The 5853-nt window shown below is 40.9% G+C and overlaps 1 long non-coding RNA gene across 1 annotated transcript; it reads right to left on the reverse strand.

Annotated features, from left to right (window-relative positions):
• Positions 1–2184: 2184 nt before the first annotated feature.
• On the reverse strand, positions 2185–5566 carry LOC114454628 (uncharacterized). Its single transcript, XR_003672562.1, has 3 exons — positions 5513–5566; positions 4923–5115; positions 2185–2216 (listed from the first exon to the last, which is right to left on the reverse strand). It is a non-coding gene; the product is annotated as an uncharacterized LOC114454628 (long non-coding RNA).
• Positions 5567–5853: the final 287 nt, after the last annotated feature.

Raw genomic sequence — 5853 nt, forward strand, 5'->3', positions numbered from 1 at the left:
TATGTCATGTGCGGAAATGAGAAAAAGGAGCACAATGGATATTTGGAATTTTAACACCGATCCAGCTTCATCGGTTACCCTGTTATTGTTTGTTATTAATGTAGAATTCCATCATTCATTCATCCGCTTTCTGTACCAACTTCTTTATGCACTCAGGGTCACAGGGGTCTGCTGGTGCATATCGCCAAGTCACATTGTGTATAAGGTGGGGTACACACAGTTTGTTGGAGGGCCACGTAGTTGAATAATCATTCACATTTACTAATAAGGGCCATTTCAGCAACTTTAGTTAGCCTAAGATCGATGTTTTTGGATTGTGGAAGGAAGACGGAGTACCCGGAGAAAACAAACACACAGAGAGAACATGCAAACTCTATGCAGAACAGTCCCAGCATGGCTTCTTGCCCAAATAATTAGCTGTGTTATTTTACAGCGGTTAGCAACAATAATTGTTCAGGTGGATAAAATATGAAATTATCATCATATAATTATCATCACCAGATCAGAAGCATTTATATTTTTTGAAAATATAAATTCTATAATATATAATGTTTGTGGAAAATAAATGAAGTTCCAATTGTGCAAAATGTGGTCTCTTCCTTTTTAAATTTAAACATTAGATGTTTACTGTATGTGAGGGAACCGTGGCAAGATTCATTACCAAAAATAAACATGGGGGGGTGAAAGTAACTTGTAACTTTTACTTTGAGTACTATTTAATTGAGTTACTTTTTTTACTTGTACTTGAGTACAATTTCAATCAAGTAACAGTACTTCTACTTGAGTAAGATATATCAGTACTCTTTACTCCTGTGGCCTTTAGTTAGAAAATCGTTTCCTATTTCTTTGTATCAACTAATGTTACCAGTTAAATGCACTGCCTGATGTTAGAAACACATGAATATTATATGAAGTAAGCACATCATAAATCAATCAGCCAACATTTACCTATAATTAAGATTAAAACCAGTGTGGGGGATTCCTTTTGCATGTATAAAGCTACTTGTTCATGGAAACAGGAAAATATCGGGATAAGAATACAAAGACAAAATGTTAACAAATGTTTAACTGAACAAAAACGGCAGCAAAGATTACGCATTAGCTGTGGTGGACGCCTATATCATGTGTCGATGTGACACAAGTTCAAGAAAGGGAGCCAAAGGCCAGCAGTGAATCATAGAAAGAGAAACACAGGGCTGTCAGGGGATGAAAGGAAAACACACATTAAAACAGCCGCCCCACCACACTTTGCTGTCTAAATTCTTAAGAAAGCATTTGCAATACTCATTGTTAAAGCAGCCCACTGGTCCCGTACTGCTAGAAGCTTACTAATACTAATAGTACATAGGCTAGTATTTTACAGTATTTCATTTCAATGTGTCTTCTGTTACAAAGTCAAAGACTATTCTTCCAATTAAAAATCTGCACGATCTAATCACCGCTGTCAGAATGTCCAAATCCTAACTTAACTAATTTTCTGTGAGACAAATCAGGTCTTTGTAATGCCCTCTGATGCACAAGTACCTAAGCCAATTTAAGCAGATTTAGTGACGGGGCAAATTGCGAAAATGCACAAAAAAGGAGAGGGGGGTGGGGTCTGAAAGAGATGAAAAAGTGAAGGAACTTGAGATTAACATATCAATTTCAGACTGGAAGACAAAGTTAAAGCTTCTACATAGCACAGACTTGCCAAATATCTGTCTCTAAACTGCTGCTCTATCATTCCTGGCTTGACATTCCATGTAGCTTTCTAGGAATACTTTCCATAGTAATGTTACATTGTTACCTTTTTGGTACATTTTTTATTTAAGTTGCTTTCTTTCCAAAATTCTGCTTTAGTTAGACAAAAAAACAACAACAACAACAACCAGCTAATAAATGTTGCTAGTGATGTAATAAACACACAAAATACCACAAGCAATCTATTCATTGTGTTTGCCTTTAATTAAAAAAAAAACATTTTCTTGTGCATACAACCATAAAGACTAATAAAGGAGCATAGGGCAGGATTTGTGAAAAAAATTAACATTCATTTTAAGTTTTTTAATGCTAATGATTGATGAAGCGCTCAAAACCAAAGAGAATGGGCCTACATACATTCCTATTGCCTTGCACAGATTGTGTGATACATTTTGTACTGCTGTTCCGGGCAAAACATTTCCAGTGCAGTTCTGGGGACATGGAGTCAAATGATGCTGATGGTAACGTCTTGGAGACTGAAACAAGACAAGCACAGTGGACTAAACTACTGTTTGGATCCACAAATGCATGCAGAGGCATGTGCACGGGTCTTACAGTAAACTATCACATGAACGTCGAGTAAATAAACAACCGTGTCACAGTTGGAGTGCGGATTGGTCCAACCCAACAATGAAAACCAAATTTTTTTTTTCAAAGAAATGACATATTTACGTTTGTTTTAGTGGTAAGCACTGATTTGATTAACAAACAACTGTTAATGTCAACATCAGATAGCGAAAGTGCAACACAAACAAGGGCGCAGTGCATGCAACAGACCCATCGGATCTATTTACATACCCTGGATTTCCACTGGATGCGTATCTGCTCAGGAACTGCTCGGCAGCGTAACTGTCGCACAATCTGCTGTCCAATAATCGCCATTGCCTCTGGTTTTGCAGCGTATGTGATTCAACCATGGATAAATGCAATATATTTACATAGGATTTTAAAAATGCTAGGATCGGGCAAAACATTGTATCAACGGAAAGGTCTGGTCCCCCCGAGTCCGAATATGTGCTTGGTTTTCGGGTAGTCCAAATTTTTGGGCAAAAAAAGTATTAATTTTTTTAAAAACGTGGTATTAGCGGTCAGGTTTTTATCACCCCGAGTCTGAATATGTGCTCGGTTTTCAGATAGAGCCCAAAATGGGCCCGCTGGAGGTCCCAGAAGGTCGGTGTTTTCCTCTGCCAGGGGTAACCTCGGTCAATGGATGAAATTACAATCCACCTTAAACACAGAGTATTTTATTTTGAAAATAATCCGGATATTTTATTCTGTGCACTACTTCCTGTCCCGCATGGGCTTATTTTTGTTAAGTTGCTGCAGCACAGCTCCAGTGTCCAGCAAAAATAGAAGTGCTGCGCATTTGCATCAGAGGGCACCAGCATGCAGCAGCAGTTACGGTGCTGCGCTGGTGCAGATTCGCATGCGGTGAAATATGACACATTGACTTTCAACCGATCAGCTGCATTGCTCTTCCGCAGCAGTAACAGATCCAGTGTTAATCCAGGATTACAGTTGAAGCTGGACTCCTCAGGGCTACAGCAGCTGCAGCAGGAAAGGAAGAACGCTGCGCGCAAACAACACTATTTGACCGAACCTGAACACCAGTTCTAAATATCTGTCCAAACCCGACCCGTCCGGTTTCATTGGGTCCTGTCAGGCTTCGGTCTGGTATCTATCCTCTAGTCACAGTATCAGCTGTGCTCTGGTGCTAAAGAGTTGATGCGCGCCCTTGCAGTGGCTTGGCTGATGGCTGCAGTTACCCTAACCACAGTGGTGTCACTATGGAGTCTGATTTCTATATTCTGCTCTATGCTCCTTTAATTCCCCCTTCATTACCAGCATAAAAACAACAATTTTGCAAACTTGAAATGTAATGAAAATAATATATGTTTTCCATAGAACTGTATCTTTTTCAGAGCTTTCATAGTCGATCGCATTGTAGTTTAAATTTTGTGCTTCTCTGTTGTCATTGTACTCTTTCTGGGACGTGTTTTAAAGGTGTCTGTACTTTTGTCTGCCAGTCTCTCCCCACAGCTCGTCTGCATCTCTCCTGCTGCCTTTCACCATGTGGGTGAAATGCAGGATGGTGTTATATTTAATACGAGTCGATGTGAAAAGTACATGCCGAACAGTGTTGTGTGACACCAGGTGTGAGGAGCGGAGTCTGCGCGGTCGTAAAATTTGAGCATTGCGACATCTGCGCAGACCTCCCTATCCCTAAACAGGGCGGTCTTTTCCACTTTTGCACCTGTTATCAAATATGTTGGAGATCTTAGTAAATCATGTGCAACAGACACTGTGTTTGCTACATTAGTGTGCACACCAAATTTAAAGTCATATTAAAACTTGCAATAAAATGCTTTACTGCAGGTTGATCTCGCCTTAGGGGGCAGGCATGGTTTAGCACCCAGGGAGCATTTGAGGCTTTAGGGTCTTTTTTCTTTAACTAATCCAATCACTTTATTTGAATCCCTGACCCTCCAGGTTTCCAGCACTCTAGCCATCTTCATTGATGAAAAAAAAAACAAGCACCTGACCATAAGGACATGCTGTAGATGCAAAGTTAAAAAAAAAAAAAATTAAAACAAATATGGGTAAAATAATGATCTTACAACAGAAGATGATTTATCTGCATTTAAACTTTGTGACATTCTAACTTTACTCCATGATTATTCTTCCTTGAACATCCATCAATCCATTTTCTGACCCGCTTGTTCCTTTTTTCGGGGTTGCTGGGGTCTGCAGGTACCTATCTCCAGCTCTCAATAAGCACGAGGTGGTGTACACCCTGGACAGGGTGCCAGTCCATCACAGAGAACCACTCATACTCACATTCACTGCTACGGGCAATTTTGAGACTCAACCTAACAGTCATGTTTTTGGAATGTGGGAGGAAGCCAGAGTATCCAAAGAAAGTCCATGCAACACGAGAAGAACATGCAAATTCCACACACAAAAATCCAGTGTCCACCCCAGAGCTTGAACCCAGGACCTACTTGCTGTGAGGTGGACATGCTAACCACTTATCCACTGTGCACCCCTTCCTTGAACAAATTAATTCACAACCTTTCTTGATTTTGTAAAGGCCTTTGTCATCATCCCTCAAATCTGTACAATTTTTCTAGTTTCCATATACTGTATATATATGAATGTGTAGTATATATACATATGCATACCTCATATTCAGAGATAGTCACTCTGTGGTGCACTGGTGAGCATTGCTAACTCTCAGTGCCGGAATTATTGGTTCAAGTCCTGCTGGTGGCCCCATTTTGTCAGGCCCTGTGACAGACTGGCTCCTATCCAGAAGGGTTTACATTGCCTTATGCCCAATGTCTGCTGGGATAGACTCCAGCATCCCCAGCGACCCTGCACAGGAAAAAGCAGGTACAGAAGGCAAGACAAGATTGAGAAATGTCAGTGTAAAAAGACAAACAGCTCAACTCCCCAATCGCACACAAATGGCACAAACACACACTGACAATTGTTCATACTGTCTACGTTTTTATGTCTCAACCTTGAATTTATAGTTGAAGGGCATCACAACATACACTCCAAGATTCCATGTGTCTCTGTATTACTGCTGGTTCCCGAGGGATTGACTGTCTAAACAAACAGGCAATCCGGCATGAAATTAAAACAATGAAACCTTACATGACTAGCGTGACATCAGCTGGAGTGCGTGTGTGTCTGTGTGTGTGTGTGTGTGTGTGTGTGAGAGAGAAAGAGTGTGTGTCTGTGCTCGCCTGCAATCCCGTCTGCTCACATTTGTACGTCACTGATATCTCTGGGAAAGTGTTCTCTCGCTCATGGGCCGGATCTTTGCTGGCAGATGCGTTTGCCTGGTGGGACCGTCGATGTGCGTATGTGTGGCTCTGCGCGGGCGGGGAGTGAGCTGTAGTCATGGAAACAGTAAACAGTCCTTGGAATTTGAGTTTTTCCTTCTTTCCTCTTACACTGTTTACATGCTGTTTGTTGCATGCCAAGGCATGTGTCCATTTATGTCTGTCACCACCTGGGAGTTAGGTCCAGGTTTTTTGGATGGACATTACTCTCAAGAGACAGTGCCCAAACATTTTGATAACAGAAAGAGCAAAAACAGATTTA

This window comes from Gouania willdenowi, chromosome 21 (genome assembly GCF_900634775.1).
Source record: "Gouania willdenowi chromosome 21, fGouWil2.1, whole genome shotgun sequence".
NCBI lineage: Eukaryota > Metazoa > Chordata > Actinopteri > Blenniiformes > Gobiesocidae > Gouania > Gouania willdenowi.